The 21,556-nt window shown below is 39.9% G+C and overlaps 1 non-coding gene across 1 annotated transcript; it reads left to right on the top strand.

Moving 5' to 3' along the window:
• The first annotated feature begins 21,239 nt into the window (after nucleotides 1-21,239).
• Nucleotides 21,240-21,346, top strand: LOC127116077 (small nucleolar RNA R71). Its single transcript, XR_007801062.1, has one exon. It is a non-coding gene; the product is annotated as a small nucleolar RNA R71 (small nucleolar RNA).
• The last annotated feature ends 210 nt before the right edge of the window (nucleotides 21,347-21,556 follow it).

Below are 21,556 nucleotides of genomic sequence, written 5' to 3' on the forward strand. Positions count from 1 at the left end.
TTTCATATAGGATACTATTGATACTTAGGATGCTAATACCTTCCCTTAGTTTAACTTGTTTTTCATGATTAAGTTGACGTTATGTCTAAACCATGTCTTACTTCATGTATATACATGTTCGTTCATACTTATTATGAAATCCATATACATGTTTATGCATTGTTATGTCATTCATATTTGTTTCTTCATGATGATAAATCCATGTCATTCATATTCATGTTAACTTTATACATCTTTGATTGATGTTGTTGTAGCTTTGTTCATGTTCACATGTTGTACATATGTGTTTACGTACCATGCTTGATATTGTTATGATCATGTTTTCATATCTTTGTATTGATGTAATGTATGAACATCTTCTTCATTTTCTTATGTTTGTAGATGGCGTGCTTGAACATCTTTCTTATCATGTGTTTACCTTTGTGAATGTCATGCGTGAACATCTTCTTCAACTTGGTTTATCCTTGTTGATGTCATGTTTGAACATCTTTTTACCATTTTTTTTATCTTTGTTGAGGTCATTCTTGAACATATTCTTTATTATGTATTTATCTTTGTTGATATCATTCCTGAACATCTTCTTCATTTGCTTACCTTTGTGGATGTCGTGCTTGAACATATTCCTTTACCATTTGTTTACCTTTGATGTCATGCTTGAACATCTTTCTTTATAATTTGCTTATCTTTTTAGATGTCATGCTTGAACATCTTGTTTATATTTAGTTTATTTTTATGTCATTCTTCTTTGTTTCTTCATGATGATATATCCATGTCATTCATAGTCATGTTAACTTTATACATCTTTGATTGATGTTGTTGTAGCTTTGTTCATGTTCACATTTTGTACATATGTGTTTATGTGTTGCAACGCGAAAGACAACCGGCGGAAAAAACAAGTTTACAGAGCCGCCACCGACGCTATTCATCCTATGACGGATAGGAAGCGCTGGACTAACCTATGAAATGGGAAAGGAACAGTCTTACGACTAGAGATTGCAAGGTACAGGAGTCGGTTACGCAAGGGGAAGGTATTAGCACCCCTCACGTCCGCCGTACTCGACGGGATCCACGCTCAAAAGATTAGGAAAAGGTTGCTGATAAAGTGCTCAAAGAATGCACACACTGGAATAATAAACAGGCGAAAGAAGATGGAGGAAGCGGACTCGGCAGGATGTCGCATCCTGGGCCTACGTAGTTTGTCAGAAACAAACATCAGAGTCGACGTAGTTCGGGGGAAAGGGAAACGGGAGGCGTGCTCGCTAGGATATCGCATCCTATGCCTACGTATCTCATCTGGAATGAGAATCAGAGCTACCGTAGTTCGGCTAACGCACGCCGAAACAAAACACAACACAGAGACGCTGAGACGTCAAAAGAAACTCAACAAGGAAACGGAATGCCAATAGCTGGACTTATATCCGACTCCAAACAAAAGCAAACAAGGAAACGGAATGCCAATAGCTGGACTTACATCCGACTCCAACAAACAAATAATCGCTAACCAGCGAACACCACAGAAAGAGGCTCTCCGATTGACAAACTAAAATGGAGTCTGGAACTCGAGCCTAGTAGTTGTCACACAAACACCAAGAAGACGCTGAGACGTCAGAAGAAACAAATTGGTTGAACGCACAGACTAAAAGGGAGTCGGGAACTCGGACCTAATAGCTGTCAAGCAAAACACACACAGAAAAGAAAAAGGGTGCCCGGAGAGATCTCGCATGATCTCATGCCTACGTATCTCATCTGGTATGAGAATCAGGGCGACGTAGTTCCCCTTAACAAGGGAAAAACTCTCCTAACCAGAGACCAAGGGAATAACGAACTAAAAGGGAAACTGAATCGAGCCTAATAGTTGTCATGCAATCCACAATAGCCCTAGGTTGAGGTATCTAATCAGAACCTAACTCGCACAGGAAGCAAGTCAAACAAACAACAAATAGACATGTATGAAAAGCAAACACACAAGAAATCATCACACTCTATATACAAACAAGAGGCTCAGACAAAATGGTTGGGCTTTAGTCAAGGGGTCATATCAACCTCGACAAACAAGCCAAAACTGTATGGGTGTCTGAACCTCTTAACCACTGACATTGATCGTCAGGGTGAGCAGATGGAAGGTAATGAGGATTAGACCTCATGGCTCTTAACCCTGGCCTGGGTGAGCTCCAATCAAGGAAAGTGTGGGAGTCCAGAAAGAGGGACCCTATTCCACTTGACTGACTCTATACAAGGATCTTGGGTTAGGTTCAAGAGCGTCAGCACGTAGTGCGAGCATAATGAACGACTCAACGACTAACAAAGGACTGGCTACTGGTCCCTTCTATCTGTCAATTGCCTCTTCACTTAGGAGGACTTAACAAGTAACATGCCTCGACAAGGAGGTCTTTGGCACAAATATAAACAAACACAGACATTGCCTCTTAAGGAGGACTTCAGCCAAACGCCTGCCAAAAAAGCGACAGGGCTTCCAGACTACATGAAGTTAGAGAGGTTACCTAAGTGGTAAACCAAACCAAAAACCAAAGCAAAGCTCAAGCAAGAGCTAAAAGCGACTAATGTACCTGTACAAAAGCCAAACAGTTAATATTTACATTCAGAAAAACCAAACAGACAACACAATGGAATATCCAACAGTTATACACAAGGTAAGTCTCAAATGCAATCACTCAAGTGAGTTCATCACATCAAGGGACCTATAACACAACAAAGGTTAGTAAACAAAGCAAATGGCATCTCAAATGATGAGGCCACACCAATCATTAGTGCTAAATACCTGAAACACAAACATAATTGGTGAGTACAAACCACTAGTGCAAAGACTAGGGTCAAAGGCAAGGCAAATTACCAAAACAGAAGTCAATATTTCCTATGGAGCACATTCAATCAAACAAGAAGAAGGCCATAAAAGGACCAAAGCCAAATCATTAAGCAAAGTCATCAATTAATCAAGATAAGGCAAAGGCAAACAATGTGATCACAATTGGACATCAAGAATAGAAAATCCACATTAAAATAGAAATGAATCCAATGATCATGAAATTTTTTATAAAAGCTTATCATGTTAAGAATGAACATCATACAAAAACTCAACTCCATAAGGGATCAAATGGCATATGAATGAAAATGTACAAATGCAACATACAAATTGTGACACAAATTATCACACAACATGTCCATGTATCCAAAACAGTGGTAGAACAAGATAAAAATTCCAAACCATTTCTCAAAAATCCAGTCACATGTTAGGAACAAGCATGTCAAATTTCGAGTCAATTGGACAAATCATGAGCATATTACAAAACAATGAATCCAACATGTCAATATAACATCATGTGCAAACAATCAAGTGCATTTAAAATTCCAGCAATCCAAAAATCAGGAAATAAATGCTAAAAAAAACTAAACATTAAAATGAACATGTGAAAAAAAGATTGGATTAATTTGGATATGTATTCTATTTTTTATGATTTTTGGAAGTTGATGAAAAATATTGGAATAAAATGAAAATAATGTGGAAATAATATGGAAAAGGAAATTTGAATAAAATTTGAATGTGCATCTACTGGAATCGAACTCAGGCATGGCAGATAAAAGTAGCGCTCAACAGGAAACGCAGCGTTTAGATGAAACCCTAAGCCACCACACCAGACGCCGGAACAGTAGTTCCGGTCGTCTTCTCCGACCGTGTACACGGCGGAGCTGCAACTTTTTTTCCAGAATTTTACAAACTATATACCGTTAGAAAGGTCTTGCAACGTAGATCACGAATATCACAATATCTAAGCCGAATTCTCCATATATCAAACGGATCGAAGAGAAACATTTTCAACACTCAAACTTTAATTCCACATATCTCACTCGATTCTTAACCAAATTAAATTCTAAAACTATCAGCATCATCAGCAAACCAAGATCTACAAGATCATATACATGAAAAGGCAAATAATGAGGATCAAATTTCAAGCTTACTTGATGTGCAGTGTTCAAATCCACGTGTTCAAGGCTCCAGAAGCTCTAGATCTTCTCTCTAACACCTCTTTTGAAGCTTTGAATAGGAATCAACACTTGAATCCTCTTGAATCTTGTTGAATTTCAACTTTCCATTGACATGTTCATGTGCTTGAATGTCTTCAAAACCAGCTCAATTGCCACGAAAAATGGATGAATCATGCTCCAAATTTCATGAGGATGAAGGATCTATGAAGAAATCTTGTGGTTGTGTGAAGAAAATTTGAAATCCAAGGAGAGAGAGTTTTGGAGGGAAAATGGAATTCTAGATCTAGAATTGTGATTCTGAGCAAATTCTGTTAGGATTTAGCTTATATACTCTGTGTTAATCACCATGCTAATCACAATTAGGCTTGGTTAAATGAGATTAAGGAAATATAAGGTGTTTTGCAAAAATTCACAAGTGTGCTTAGCATGGCCTTCCCATATGTGAACAGTACCATGCAAGCATCCCAATCCACTTAAAATCATCTAATAAACACAATGGAAGTGGTATTTTGTTGGTAGCATCAACCAATTTTGAATTATCACTTTTCCCTCCAAAATGTACATGAATGAACAAGTTATCACATGAGCTTTTTCCATGCAAGGCAATGGTAGATTTGGAAAGCATTGGTCAAGACAAGCATTTTGCAAAAAGAGTGGCTCAATTTGGAGTTTTGAATCAAAAGTTATGCCATGTTGAACTTCCATGCATGCTTTGTGATCATTTGGCCATAACTCCTCAACCAATAATCAGATGATCATGATCTTGGACTTTTTGAAAAGAGGAAAGAAAGATCTTCAACTTTCATGTTCACCAAAAATCCATTTGAAGCTTCTTTGATGTTGAAAAGTCAAGTTGAATGTGAACCAAAAACTTGCCATTTTTGGAAACTTTCAATTACAGGTCACTTTCCATTTTTGGAAACTTTTGATTTGACTTCAAAATCTTCAAGATATATGTTTGTAATGATGAATGGACTTCTTTTGAACATGAATGAGGTGTCTCAACTCATCTCCCCACCTCATAGCCCTCAGCTCTGGCACAGTTGACTGTATAGGTCCTCAGATGACCTTGACATGCCCTGACCAGCTTGAACCTCTACCACTCGAGGAATTGGCTCAGAAATGAAACCCTAGCTCATATAAGCTCTTCAACTTAACCATGTGATCTTCATCCCAATAGAATGCCTCATCTCCTTGAGAAATCCTGGCTGGAAGAATGGCATTGATTAGGATTGACCAGAGGTCAAAACCCTAATCCAGAGGAACTTGAGACTGAATGATGAAACCCTTGATGATGATAGAACCATGATGATGGTAATATATCCTTGCAAACAAGATAATGCTCGAAACCTTTGAGGGATCAGGAAACCCTAATTGAAGTGCACACCCTCAGATGGTTGATCATCAATCCATGGAAACCCTCAGGCTTGAATCATGCAACCTCTCCATATTCTGAAAAGACTTTGGAGGATGACTTTTTTGTTTTTAGATGATATGCAAAAATGCAATGCCTAATGCCCTAAAATATGCAATGCAATGTGCCAAACCAGTCCCAAGAAGAGGAGGGCAAATTTTGAGGTGTTACAGCTGCCCCTATTCAATCCACTGTGAACCTGTCGATATGAACAGCCTCGGCTTTCAGATGATCAGAGTGAAGAGTGGTTGAATACCAAGAATAGACGAACAATTTGCGCTCCGCTGGGGATTATTATCTTTTTTTTGTTTTTCTTGAACCCCAAAACTTTTTGATTTCTTCTCTCTTTTTTTTCTTTTCTTGGACCCCGGTACTTCTTTGATTCTTTTTCTTGAACCCCGGTACTTCTTTGATTGATTTTGCGCGGATAATCCCTGATCACCGCATTTGGACCCTGACAACTTCATGTCAAACTTGCTGCCAAACAATGAACCCCGTTCTCCATTTTCCCATGCTAATTCCGTTGGCAATGTCGGAAATAACACCAAACACCCCTCTGATGGCGACATATCAGAGGGTACACGACCAGACATTTACCGATGACTGGGAAGGAACTCGACGTTTACTGACGTCGAACAATGATGTTTACCGACACCAAAGAAAGGATACACGACCAGACATTTACCGATGACTGGGAAAGAACTCGACGTTTACTGACATCGAACAATGATGTTTACCGACACCAAAGAAAGGACGACCAGACATTTACCGATGACTGGGAAGAAACTCGACGTTTACTGACATCGAACAATGATGTTTGCCGACACCAAAGAAAAGATACACGACCAGACATTTACCGATGACTGGGAAAGAACTCAACGTTTACTGACATCGAACAATGATGCTTACAGACACCAAAGAAAGGACGACCAGACATTTACCGATGACTGGGAAGGAACTCGACGTTTACTGACATCGAACAATGATGTTTACCGACACCAAAGAAAAGATACACGACCAGACATTTACCGATGACTGGGAAGGAACTCGACGTTTACTGACATCGAACAATGATGTTTACCGACACCAAAGAAAGGATACTCGACCAGACATTTACCAATGACTGGGAAGGAACTCGACGTTTACTGACATCGAACAATGATGTTTACCGACACCAAAGAAAGGATACTCGACCAGACATTTACCAATGAGTGGGAAGGAACTCGACGTTTACTGACATCGAACGATGATGTTTACCGACACCAAAGAAAGGATACTCGACCTAACATTTACCAATGACTGGGAAGGAACTCGACGTTTACTGACATCGAACAATGATGTTTACCGACACCAAAGAAAAGATACACGACCAGACATTTACCGATGACTTGGAAGGAACTCGACGTTTATTGACATCGAACAATGATGCTTACAGACACCAAAGAAAGGACGACCAGACATTTACCGATGACTGGGAAGGAACTCGACGTTTACTGACATCGAACAATGATGTTTACCGACACCAAAGAAAAGATACACGACCAGACATTTACCGATGACTGGGAAGGAACTCGACGTTTACTGACATCGAACAATGATGTTTACCGACACCAAAGAAAGGATACTCGACCAGACATTTACCAATGACTGGGAAGGAACTCGACGTTTACTGACATCGAACAATGATGTTTACCGACACCAAAGAAAGGATACTCGACCAGACATTTACCAATGAGTGGGAAGGAACTCGACGTTTACTGACATCGAACGATGATGTTTACCGACACCAAAGAAAGGATACTCGACCAAACATTTACCAATGACTGGGAAGGAACTCGACGTTTACTGACATCGAACAATGATGTTTACCGACACCAAAGAAAAGATACACGACCAGACATTTACCGATGACTTGGAAGGAACTCGACGTTTACTGACATCGAACAATGATGTTTACCGACACCAAAGAAAAGATACACGACCAGACATTTACCGATATCGCATGGATGACATCTACATATGTCAAAACAAGGCAGACGCTTGCCGGGGACTAACTGGGGAATACTGTTGATCCAAAATCACGATGCCGAACTCCTCAGAGTAAGATCTTCCAACTTCCGTCTCGCACGATAGAAATTCTTCCTCCAATATTGCACTACTGGGGAAAATTGTTGATTCAGAATCACGATGCCGAACTCCTCAGAGTAACATCTTCACCATCCGGTGAAACCAATCCTCAAACGGTAACCACGGCTTGAGTCGCGTTGATCCAACGTCATAATGCTAAACTCCTCGGAGTAACATCTTCACCATCCGGCGAAACCAATCCTCAAACGGTAACCACGGCTTGAGACTAGCTTATGCTTACAATGCTTATGCATGAGTTTTTTTTACAGCGTAATGCTCCATAACCATGGAAATGCTACGCAGTGAGTTATGCAATATTCTATGCTTATCTAAATGATGAATGCATAAACAAGTATCCCCCTCAAGGGACTCTACTGGGAAGCTCGAGGCACTCTGCTGAGGAACTCGATACCACTCCAATCTCCACCCTGCTGGGGAATAGCACTGCCGCTGGGGAAAGAATAACCCTCACTGGGGATGACCTCCACTGAACCCGATCCGCTTGGGGAATTCGCTGGGGAGACAGCAATCTACGCACACTTCCACTGGGGAAACGGCAACCTTTCGACTTGCTGGGGATATAACAATCTCAACCCTGCTAGGGGAGATAACAATCTCAAACCTGCTAGGGGAAACAACAACCTTCAGACCCGGATGCCGAGGAAACACCGATCTCGAACCCGCTGGGGAGATAACAATCCCTACCCTGCTAGGGAAAATACGAAATATCTGGCACGGAACACCGGTCGACTCGTCGAACATTGGCATTCACCACTTAACCACAGTATTAACTTTCCACTTCTTCAGACTTTGAAGAGTCTTCTTGATTAACACTCAAGGATCGTCGCAATTCTCTCGCCGTCTTTTCACCATTCTTCAATCTCTTGTCCCTGATTGGACTCCACGGGGATCTTTTGTCAAAAAGCATCACATCACAAGCTGCAAGTGAGTGAAAATATCTAACAACACCTGCAAAAGAGATCGTCAGATAAAAGCGTGCCCCAAGCACCAAGATTTCAACACCTGGGTCACTCAACCTTCCGAATAAGATTTCAAGCTTTCAATCCTATAAACATGCATTGGAAGGGACCTGTATGTCTCAAAATGCAAAGATTCTTTATCAAAATAAACGGATGTTTTTGCAATCAAAGCGGTAATGAAAACAAAAACAAAATTATTTGACTGAATATGCATTTTATTGATTGAAAAAGGTGGCTCAAAATCGAGCAATACACAGGAAGCAATCCTTGAAAAGAGGTAATTGCGCACAAAAGGAAAAATCTATCCTAATGGCAATGTGAACCCGTGATCTCATCGAGTTCCAACTCAGTTACACCCCATATGTCCTCAAAACTCTCCGCACTTTCTGCCTTCTGAACAAGACGCTTCCGACCGATCTCTGCTGGGGATTATCCATGTCGTACCCAAAGCACAAACGATCATGCCAGACGCAGTTGTTCGTTTCAATCCCTCTTTTGCCTGGACCGCCCTTTCGGGTTTTCAGCCCACCAGGATACCCTTTTTTGCCTAAGCCGCCCTTGTGGGGTTTTCGACTTGCCGGGTGTACAGTTTTTTCTTTTATCCCTAATTTTTGCCCGAACCTTTTTATTTATTTATTTTTTTGGTTCGCCGGGATGCCCATTTTTGCCTGGACTATTTTATTCTTTTCGTCCAGCGGGTCTCTTATACGAAGTATTTTTTAACTGCGTCCGCATTCACAGGGGATGGAAAATCCTCGCCATCCATGGTTGTCAACAACAAGGCTCCGCCAGAGAAAACCTTCTTGACCACGAATGGACCCTCATAATTAGGTGTCCACTTTCCCCTACGATCGTTTTGAGGAGGAAGGATCCTTTTCAACACCATATCCCCTACGTGATACACACGAGGTCGTACCTTTCGGTCAAAAGCACGCTTCATCCGTTGCTGGTACAACTGCCCATGACAAATGGCCGCCAGCCTCTTTTCCTCAATCGGGCTCAACTCTTCATACCGAGTCCTTACCCATTCAGCTTCTTTCAATTTCACGTCCATCAGGACTCTCAACGAAGGAATCTGGACCTCAACCGGTAGCACAGCTTCCATTCGATACACAAGTGAGAAAGGTGTTGCCCCAGTAGGCGTACACACCAAGGTTCGATACCCGGGATACAAGCTTCATTCTCAGCTACATTGTTGGTGCACTCAAATGTTAGTCAGGCAGAAAAAGGAATGTGGGATCCTTTCGGCGTAACCAAAACAACACCAACTCCACTACCATTCACGTTAACGGCCCCATCAAACAATAGAATCCATTCGGATTCAGGGTCAGGCCCCTCCTCCGGGATCGGTTCCTCACAATCTTTCGATTTGAGAAACATGATGTCCTCATCAGGGAACTCAAACTTCATCGGTTGATAATCCTCAATGGGTTGCTGGGCGAGGTAGTCAGACAATACACTCCCCTTGATTGCTTTCTGAGATGTATAATGTATATCATATTCCGTTAAAATCATTTGCCATCTCGCAACCCATCCGGTCAATGCTGGCTTCTCAAATATATACTTGATCGGATCCATCTTGGAAATCAACAAAGTGGTATGAACCAGCGTATACTGTCTCAGTCGGCGAGCAACCCATACCAAAGCGCATGATCGCGACTTTATGAGTCGAATTTGGGGTACAAACTGCAAGTGCACAGTTCTATCGCGTAGTTTTAAAAGATATCGATCCCACAGGGACTTATGAATCGATATACCGTTTTCTAAGGTTACTTCGTAAAGCTAAGGCGGATAATACTTTGATTGTTAGGGGGAAATGCTAAAACTAAACTAAAAATCTAGATTAAATATCATATAAACGGATATCGGTATGTAGTTCGTCGTAATTAGGGAATCAATTCTTCGTTGGTTTCTTGGTTTTAAAATAAATCTTTTTAGTTGACACTATTGATCAAAAGTCTTATCTCAAACTCTCGCTCTGTTGAATAAACTATGATTTTATATTAACGTAGCTGTCACTTATTAGTTAAGTCAAAAACCACTTTTTGAAAACAATAGAATCCGTAGAAACTCTTTTTAAGAAAACACTAATCGTTTAAACACCCTTATCTCAAACTCTCGCTCTGTTGACTTAGGTTATATAATTAAATTCAAATGCTTAACTCTCGTCCTCACATTCAACCTTTAAAAATACTTTTTGAAAAAGATTAGAATTTAATTAACTCTAAAAATTGCTCTCGCCCTGATCTAGAATTAATGTCCAATTAACACTGTCCAGTCAAAAACTCAAACTCTCGTTCTATTGCTTTTAACTTCTTTATGTCTTTTACTTTCGTACAAAAACCTTGTTATTAAACCTGTAAATTGAGACCGTAAAAAGAGTGATTTTAATTTTAAACTTAATTAAACCAATTTGGTTTTGATTCCTTCATTCCGCTTACTTTACATACCGATACCTAAATAAATTAGCCAGACATGCTAAACAGATCTAAATAATTATCATGCATAAACAAATTCATCTCAGGCAAATAATATAAGTAAACAGTAAAGCAGGGCATATATAAATTCAAACAATAATTAAAGAACCTGAGTAATTAACAGCAGTCTAGAACACTCCACCACAGACCGGTTGGATTTGTTCTTGAATTCTTCAATCAAACAGAAAAATAAAAGCGAAGGAATAAAAAAAACTAGATTCTAATGTAAGGTTAGATCCGGTGAAAGGTACACAATAGTTTCCGGTGTAGAAACTACTGTGCGAAAAATTAATTAATTGCTGGAAAAGAAAAATAGAAATTGCAAAGGAAACAATATAAAAATCGTAAAAGTAATGCTGTAAAAATGTGCTTGTACTGCTGGAAGAGAAAAAATGCGAAAAAGAGAAAACGGCGAAGAAGCGTGGAATCTCTAGGGTTTTCCGTATGGTTACTATTTATATTGGTCACTTGTTGTAACTGTTTCCAAAGGTATTCCGCGTCAAAGGTCTTCACGTGGCGAATGGTCAGGCGTGCAAATAGGACTCAACGTCTCTGAAGCCAAAAATATAGGAGAATGGTGTGACATCCGTCACACCATGTGTGACGCTCGTCACACAAGTGTGTAAAGCGTGACGCTCGTCACAGCCTTTGTGACGCTCGTCACAGGCACAGCGCCTGTGCTTTTTGGGCTGGGCTTTGGCTTTTGATATTTGGTTCTTTTCATTCCTTTTTGCACCTCCTTTTCTTCCTTTTTTACTTGTGCTTCAAATAAACCACCTGAGATAAATAGAAAGAAAATACCGCGTAATATCTAATAAAATGAAATAAATTGAAGTAAATAATAATATAATTTAATTAAATTGAGTCCTAGAATGTTATATTATTTCATGTTATCAAACTCCCCCATACTTAGATCTTTGCTTGTCCTCAAGCAAAATACAGTATAGAACTTGTTTTAAAAATTTTAGCCAGATGAAATTTCAAAACACACATCAATTCGTACTAGGTTGCATGTAAACCTTGTTTAGAAGTAACTTGAGTTAAATCTCGACATTAACAACCACCGTCACAATCTCAGATAACCCCACCTTATGCAAACCAGTTCGAGTAATGCCATTATAGCTATCCTAGTTCCTTTACTCTTATTTCACCCGTTTTCATTCTAGCAAAATCACATTAAGCCCTTTATCTTTTCGCGCACATAGTGGAGTAACCGGTTAGTGATTCTGATCCCCTTTTTGCTAGAAGTTCTGGTACATAAGTCGGATAACTTCGTTATTCAGTCCATTGCAAATTGCGGGGGATCGGACCGTAGTCCGCCCTACCAAGTTCAGCACCAGATACCTGCTGAACCAACTCATAATGGATCTTTCATATTATGCTTTTGTATGATCTGCAACCTTTAGATTAAATGATCTGGTAAGGATCACCTAACTTAATTAGTGCATTTCCTGATATATATATATTTTTATGTTACTTTGGGAATCATTCACTTATGTTCATCGGCCCTCCACGTAGTTTGCTATTAAGATGGTGCTGACTTCTCGTATAAACTACTCGGGGTTATTATAAGGTTAAAAATCCAGGGATTTGTATAACAGCTGCCTTTCTGATCTAACATGTTGAGGTTTGTTTAGAGTGTCGGGGCGGTAATAGTTTTAGTCTTAATTTGTCTCAAGTTTGATAAAATACGCAACCTTTATACTTACTGAGTGTGTTGAATATTTGTTATGGCTCATGAAATTTTTTGAGGGAATAGATAATAGAAATTTTTCACACTAGGGACTTAACTTAAAATAAATCTATATTATAAGAAATATATTTTTTTTTTATATAGGGAAATAACAATGAAAAGAAAGGTACATACTTGAAGAAGGGAGGATAGAAAGAACACGGTTTTCCCCCCCATACTTGAATGAAACATTGTCCCCAATGTTTTAAGGAAAAGAAATGAATTACAAAAAGAAAGGAAAAGGAAACTAAAGTTAAGGCTGCCTGCCGCCTCTTGTTCTTGGACCTGGTGATCGTTGATGTACTTCTAAGTTGTCAAACCTGTTAAGCAAATCAGTGAACCGCTGGTCGGTTAAGGCATTCCTCGCTTCCTGTTGTTGTTGCATTTGGCGCATCATTTGCATCATTTCGAGATTCTGTGCTTGCATACCATCAATAGCATCCATGATGTCGTCATTGGTTGCAGGCCTTCTTCGTCGACGACGTCGTGAGGATGGGCCAGCTGCATTATCGGAAGGGTTGAGCGGGACTGACTGTTGTGCAGGAATCTGATCACCGTGCTCCATTTCGTCGAACTCGTCGGTAGACGGGTTTGTATGTGAAGGCTCGGTAGCTTCGGGAGCATTCAGATCATAGAGGTGGCGGTTGGGATTGGTGACATCGGTTAAGGCAATGTTGGGTAGAACAACGCTTGGGACTGCCTGGTTATTCACCATAAGATAATACCCTCCGCCTATTATGTTCTTGATTAGGCGGCTGGACCGACTGTAGCCTATGTCCATAAATAGGGGAGGTAAAGATTCTAAAGTTTGGAGTCGGTCCCCTAGGTTTAAGCCAAGTGCTATGGTGGTGATTAATCCACCAATTACAAAAGGTTGACGGCCTCTAGCACATAAGGTGCGGATATGATGAAATAGGAAGGAGGCGGCGTTTACCTTAGCATTCGGTTCGAAGACGCATTCGAGGAAGAATAGTTCCTTTGCGTTGACATTGCTGTTGTTCGGTCTTCCAAAAACTGTGTTTTGTAGGATGCGGATGAAGTACCGGATAGGTGGGTTATGTATATGGGAAACAAGGAGCTCTTCCCAGTTGTTGGCATCTACACCGGATATTTTCCTAAAGAGGTCGAAAGCGGCAACTGTGTTCCAGTTTAAGTTTGGAGGGATTCTGGGGTAGACTTGACCTTCTACAGGGAACTGTAGCATGGTGCTCAATTGGTTTTGGGATAAGGAGTACTCGGTGTTGAACATACGGAAGGTTGTGGTACCGGTTAAGAATTCGTCTTCACCGGTGGGAGTGTTGTACGCATATGAACTTAAAAATTCTAAGGTTAGGGAGGGGTAGGTAGGTTGATTATGAGTGCATAGAAAGGTTAGATCGGCAAGGCGGAGCATCCACTCGATACCTTGAAGTAATCCTAATTGTTGTAAACAAGTTGAATCAGGATACCTGGTAGAGGTGACACCTCGTTGTTGGAAACGCTCGAATTGCTCTCTTTGATAGTTATCATCTTCAGATCGGAAGATGATGTTTCCAAAATTTTGATTTCCCGCCATACTGATGAATGAGTTGGAAGAAGTAATTAGGAAAGAAAAGAAATATATTTGATTGTATAGAATAGTTGTGATGTAGGAAGAAAGGTATGGTGGGTATTTATAGGAAAAAATTTGAAGTTGGAAAGGGAGTGGTTGAAAAGTAAATAAATGTGGGTAAATGTGAATAAATGGGGAAGGTAAAAAGGTGAAGAGGTGTAACGGTCGTCTCCAACGGCTTTGTAACGTTCACCTAATCAGAGGGGTGTTACGCTCGTTACAGGGGCATGACGGGCGTCACAAGCACTTAGCGTGACGTCCGTGATAGATTGTGTGACGCTCGTCACACAGTTATATTGGCATGGTTTCTGCTTGCGTTCTTCATAATGATTTTGGTAATTTATTTTTATTATTTATTTTGTTTTGCTTCAGATTATTTTATTATGCTATTTAAATTTCCCTGCATGCTATTCTACGTGCATAATTATATTTTTCTTTAATAAGTTATGTAGGCAGCAACAGTAGAGAGCATTATTGATAGATATTGCATAATTCATAATAAAGTAAAATAAATCAATAGCTTCATAAAATAATCATAATGTAACATTGGAAGAAAAAAAAATGCGAAAAAGAAACAAATACGAACTTAATTTGAAATAACATTAATGAATAATCTAACTTAAAACTAAATAACTAAGGAAAACAACTTCTATCCATCTGCATGATCTCTGGCCGGAGGAGCAAAGGAGTTAACACTGTTTAGCAACTCGTGAAACTGATTTGTCATACCGTTCATGTATCCCAGAAATTCTTGTCTCATGTTAGCGAACTCTTCTCTGAGGGCGTCTTGTTCTGACATCAAAGCTTCAATGGCGGTGTTATAATCAATTCCGGGCATATGATGTCTAAGGTCGGGTATTGCCGATTCTTCGGTCTGAACAGGTTGAGGAGGAGGGTCAATATCATAGTAACCAGATGGTGTCTGAGGGTCAGATTCAGCATAAGGAATCTGGTCATCACAAATCTCATAGTCCAGGATGGATTCAGTGGATCTAGTAGGATAGGGGGTTTCGTTCAGATTGTAGAGCCAGTTATTGCGGTTATGAACACTAGTCCTAGGATCGGGCATGGTGAATAGGCAAAGAACTTGGTTATTAATTATAAGCTCAAACTCGTCAGACCCTAGGTTTTCTATAAACATAGTGTTGAAGAGGAAGGGTATACTCATAATAGTAATGCCACAAAAAGGGCTTAAGTCAAGCATAGGCTGACGTAATCCGATAGCATTACCAATCATGGTTATCAAACCGCCTATTCGAATTGGTGCTCGTTCATCTTGGATAAGGTGGTCTAAATTTGCCAACATAAAAGTGGCACCGTTTACTGGACGGTTCTGGGAAGCACAAAATATGATGAAGAGTTCATCACGTGAAACTGTGGTACTGTTTGGCTTCTTCCCAAATAAGGTGTGGGTCAGGATCTTATGGAAATAACGGAAGGTCGGGTTATGTATGTTTCCAGAGAGAAACTCATGTTCCTCGGGATCGTCATTTCCAGTCAAGCTTCCCCAAAAGTGTTCAAGTTCTCTATATTCAAAAAGTTCTTCTTGGCTCACTGTAAATGTATCAAAGGAGGTAGGGAAACCTAAAAGGTTGGTAAAGTCTTGAATATTAAATTGGTACTCCATGTTAAACATTATGAACTGGATGAAACCTCTACTTATTCCTTTTCCATGGCTGGGTAGATAGATCAGGGAGCTAAGGAATTCTAATGTTAGTCTCCGGTAAGTGACGAAATGTCTACGGATAGGAGAGGTTTCCCACCCTATCTGATTCAACAAATACAGGACACTTTGTCTTAGTCCAAGGGCAGTCATTGCCAAGTCATCAGCATACAGGCTAGGTAGCATCTCTCTCGTGGCTAGTTCCTCAAACTTTTGTTTCTGAGCTGTTCCTCTGAATTTGATACCCATACGGTCAATTTGTCCCATCAGGTTAGTGTTAGCTAGAGAAAAGAAAAACAAGAGTTTTAGTCAGGATTTGGCCAAATGCCGAAAGAAGAAGAAAAAGGCTTTTTAATAAATTAAAATAAATTAAGAAAGAATACTAAATAAAATTTAAAAGAATAATTAAGGAAGAAATAAAAAAATATATAAATATTTGTGGGTTGTCTCCCACTAAGCGCTTTGTTTAATGTCGCAAGCTCGACATAAAAACTATCAATTATAATCTATAAGTTCTGGAGGCATTTCGTCTAAGTGCAAGACTTGCGAATCTTCATTGTTTTCTGCATAGTGATAATGTTTTAGACGTTGCCCGTTTACGGTAAATGGTTCCATAGATTTGCCTTTAATTTCTACTGCTCCACTGGGAAAAACATTGGTGATTTGAAAAGGACCTGACCATCTAGATCGTAGTTTTCCCGGAAATAACTTTAGCCTAGAGTTAAATAAAAGGACTGTATCGCCTTGTTTGAAGATTTTCCTTGATATGCGCTTGTCATGCCATTGTTTTGTTCTTTCTTTGTAGATTCTGGCATTTTCGTAAGCGTCTCTTCTGAGTTCCTCTAATTCGCTTATATCAAGGATTCTCTTTTCGCCGGCAGCTTTATAGTTTAAATTTAGATTTTTAATAGCCCAATAGCTTTATGTTCTAATTCTACCGGGAGGTGACAGGATTTTCCATAAATGAGCTTAAATGGGGTTGTCCCTATGGGAGTTTTGTAAGCAGTTCGGTAAGCCCACAAAGCTTCTGGTAATTTCAATGACCAGTCTTTCCTTGAAGTGGCGATTGTTTTCTCTAGTATCTGTTTGATTTCTCTGTTAGACACTTCCACTTGCCCACTGGTTTGAGGGTGGTAAGGTGTCACAACTCTATGTCTTACGCCATACTTAAGCAGTAGTTTTTCGAGTACCTTGGATATGAAATGCGATCCACCATCACTGACTACTATTCTTGGGACACCAAACCTTGGAAATATTATATTCTTAAAGAGTCTAGTTACTACTCGTGTGTCGTTTGTTGGAGAAGCTATAGCTTCAATCCATTTCGATACGTAGTCAACTGCCACGAGTATGTACTTGTTACCGAATGAGGATGGAAACAGTCCCATGAAGTCTATTCCCCACACATCGAAAATCTCTACTTCCAAAACGCCCTTTTGTGGCATCTCGTCACGTCTAGATATGTTTCCTGTGTGTTGACATCTGTCACATTTCTTAATAGCTGCATGTACATCCTTCCATATATTTGGCCAATAAAAACTGGCTTGTAGGATTTTAGAGCAGGTCTTGGATGTACTTGCATGTCCACCATAAGGAGCGGAGTGACAGTGTTGGATTATATTTTCTACCTCTTCCTCGGGTATACACCGACGGAAAATACCATCGGGGCCTCTTTTAAAAAGTAAGGGGTCATCCCAGTAATAGTGTTTTATGTCATAGAAGAATCGTTTCTTCTGCTGGTAGGATAAAGTAGGTGGAACTATTCCGGCAGCTAAATAATTGACGAGGTCAGCGTACCACGGTGTAACACATATAGCTAAGGTGGTTTCTACCTGTTTATCAGCTTTATTTTCTTCCAAAGCAGCTATAAGCTTATCGTACGAGAAATCATCGTTAATTGATGTTCTTTCCGGTTCAAGGTTCTCAAGTCTCGAGAGGTGATCTGCTACTACGTTTTCAGTTCCTTTCTTGTCTTTGATTTCCAAATCGAACTCTTGTAGCAACAGGATCCACCTTAGGAGTCTAGGTTTAGCATCCTTTTTTGTTAAGAGGTATTTGATAGCAGCGTGGTCAGTGTAGATGATTATTTTGGCTCCGACCAAGTAAGAACGAAATTTATCTAGCACAAACACTACTGCTAGAAGTTCTTTCTCGGTTGTGGCGTAATTCATTTGTGCTTCATCTAGAGTTCTACTTGCGTAATATATAACATGAAGCTTTTTATCCTTTCGTTGTCCTAAAACAGCACCTACAGCGTAATCACTGGCATCACACATTATTTCGAATGGTTCATTCCAATCTGGTGTCTGCATTATGGGTGCGGAGATCAGTGCTTGTTTAAGCGTTTGAAATGCTTCTAAACATCTATTATCGAATATGAATTCAGCATCCTTCATTAATAGTCCGGTCAAAGGTTTAGTTATTTTAGAGAAGTCTTTAATGAATCGTCGGTAAAAACCGGCATGTCCTAAGAAGCTTCGTACTTCTCTCACAGTTTTCGGGGGTTGAAGATTTTCGATTACCTCTATTTTGGCTTTGTCTACTTCAATTCCTCTGTTCGAGATGATGTGTCCTAAAACAGTTCCTTCTTGTACCATAAAGTGACATTTTTCCCAATTAAGTACTAGGTTTACTTTTACACATCGCTCTAGAACTCTTTCTAGGTTTTCAAGGCATTATTCAAAGCTTTGTCCGCATACGGAAAAGTCATCCATAAATACTTCCATGATGTTTTCTAGAAAATCGGCGAATATTGCCATCATGCACCTTTGGAAGGTTGCAGGAGCATTACACAAGCCAAACAGCATTCGTCTATAAGCGAAGGTACCAAAAGGACATGTGAATGTTGTCTTTTCTTAGTCATCAGGGTGAATCGGTATTTGAAAGAAACCTGAGTAACCGTCTAGATAGCAGAAATGAGAATGTTTTGCTAATCGTTCTAACATCTGGTCAATGAATGGTAAAGGGAAATGATCTTTTCGGGTTGCTTTGTTTAGTTTCCTATAGTCAATGCACATTCTCCATCCCGATTCGATTCGTTTGGTTATAGTTTCTCCTTTTTCATTTTCAATGACTGTTATACCTCCTTTCTTTGGTACTACATGTACAGGACTAACCCATTTGCTATCAGATATAGGGTATATGATACCTGCCTCTAATAACTTGGTTATTTCCTTCTTCACTACCTCACTCAGGATCGGGTTTAGTCTCCTCTGGTGTTCCCTAGAAGTTTTACAGTCTTCTTCTAGCATGATGCGGTGCATATAAATAGAAGGACTTATTCCTTTAAGATCGGTGATGTTGTAACCTAGTGCGGTTGGATATTTTCTTAAGATATGTAGGAGTTTTTCTGTTTCGAGTCTTCCTAGGTCAGCATTAACTATCAGTGGTCGTTCAAGTTCTAAGTCTAGGAATTCATATCTCAGATTTTTGGGAAGTGTTTTCAGGTCTAGGGTTGGTTTCTTAAGGCATTGCGTAGGATCCGGTGTTATTGCTAAACATTGGTTAAGTTTGTCTTCTACAAGATAGTCAGATGATTTGTCTTTTTCTAACTCAGTTTCTTTTATGCATTCATCGATGATATCCATGAAGTAACATGTATCTTCTATTGCAGGTGATTTCAAAAATTGGGAAAGAATGAACTCAATTTTCTCTTCTCCTACTTCAAAAGTGAGTCGTCCTCGTTTTACGTCTATGATTGCACCGGCCGTTGCTAAGAACGGTCTTCCCAGTATAATGGGTGTAACTTCATCTTCTCTAATATCCATAATTATAAAATTGGTTGGAATGTAGAATTGACCTATGCGCACTGGAACGTTTTCAAGAATTCCTACAGGGTATTTAACGGAACGATCTGCTAATTGCACAGACATTTTAGTTGGTCTTAATTCTCCCATTTCAAGTCTCTTGCATATGGATAAAGGCATAACACTAATACCGGCTCCTAAATCGCATAAGGCTTTGTCAATGACAAATTTTCCTATGTGACAGGGTATAGAGAAACTACCTGGGTCTTTAAGTTTAGGAGGCATATTCTGGATTATAGCGCTACATTCAGCGGTGAGTGTAACAGTTTCGCTATCTTCAAGTTTCCTTTTATTAGAAAGAATTTCTTTTAAAAACTTGGCATATGAGGGCATCTGCGTAATAGCTTCTATAAACGGAATTGTGACGTTTAATTGTTTTAGTAGGTCAACAAATTTTTTGAATTGGTCCACATCTTTGGTTTTTATAAGCCTTTGAGGGTAAGGGATAGGTGGTTTATAAGGTGGTGGAGGTACATAAGGTTCCTTCTTTTCTACGGTTTCCTTATTACTCTCTTCCTTTTCCTTAGGTTCACTTTCCTCCTCAGTTGACTTTTTAGAGTTTTGGTTTTCTATCCTTGGGTCAGACAGTCCTTCCACTTCCGTTCCACTTCTCAGTATAATTGCATGAGCGTGGCTTCTTGGGTTAGGTTGGGGTTGGCCAGGAAATGTACCAGTTGGGGCAGCAGTAGGTGCTTGTTGTTGGGCTACTTGTGATATTTGCGTTTCCAGCATTTTGTTATGGGTAGCCAGGGCATCTACTTTACTTGCTAGTTGTTTAATTTGTTCGCCAGTGTGTACATTCTGGTTTAGGAAATCTTTATTGGTTTGTTGTTGAGAGGCTATAAAGTTTTCCATCATGATTTCCAAGTTGGATTTCCTAGGGGCGTTATTGTTAGGTGTAGATGGGATCGGCTTCTGATATCCTGGAGGTATAGCTGGGGCTTGATTTGGAGATTGTCCAGGTGCGTATAAAGCATTATTACTCTTATATGAAAAATTGGGATGATTCTTCCAATTTGAGTTATAGGTATGCGAGTAGGGGCTTCCTTGAGAATAGTTTACTTGCTCCGCTTGGATTCCTGTTAGAAGTTGACAATCTGCAGGAGTGTGACCTTGGATTCCACAGACTTCGCAATTCTGAGTTATGGCTACCACGGTGGCTGGAGGTGATACATTTAAACTTTCAATTTTCTGGACCAGAGCATCCACTTTTGCATTAACATGATCAAGGTTACTTATCTCGTACATGCCAGTTTTCGTTTGAGGTTTTTCTACCATTGTTCGTTCACTTCCCCACTGATAGTGGTTTTGAGCCATGCTTTCGATAAGTTGGTAAGCGTCAGCATATGGTTTGTTCATTAGTGCACCACCTGCGGCGGCATCTATTGTTAACCTCGTGTTGTACAAGAGACCATTATAGAAGGTATGAATTACTAACCAGTCTTCTAAACCATGGTGTGGACAAAGTCTCATCATGTCTTTGTATCTTTCCCATGCTTCGAAGAGAGACTCGTTATCTTTTTGTTTAAATCCATTTATCTGGGCTCTTAACATAGCTGTTTTGCTCGGCGGAAAGTATCGGGTCGCCAAGAATAACTTTCGTCAACTCGTTCCATGTGGTGACTGAGTTGGAAGGAAGAGATTGAAGCCATCTTCTAGCGCTATCAGCGCTATCTTAACGAGAAAGGAAAAAGACGAAGTCGAATTGCCTCTGAAGTGACATCATTAGCTTTAACAGTATCAGCGTATTGGACAAATACGGAT

This window comes from Lathyrus oleraceus, chromosome 1, assembly GCF_024323335.1.
Source record: "Lathyrus oleraceus cultivar Zhongwan6 chromosome 1, CAAS_Psat_ZW6_1.0, whole genome shotgun sequence".
In the NCBI taxonomy this organism is placed as follows: Eukaryota; Viridiplantae; Streptophyta; class Magnoliopsida; order Fabales; family Fabaceae; genus Lathyrus; species Lathyrus oleraceus.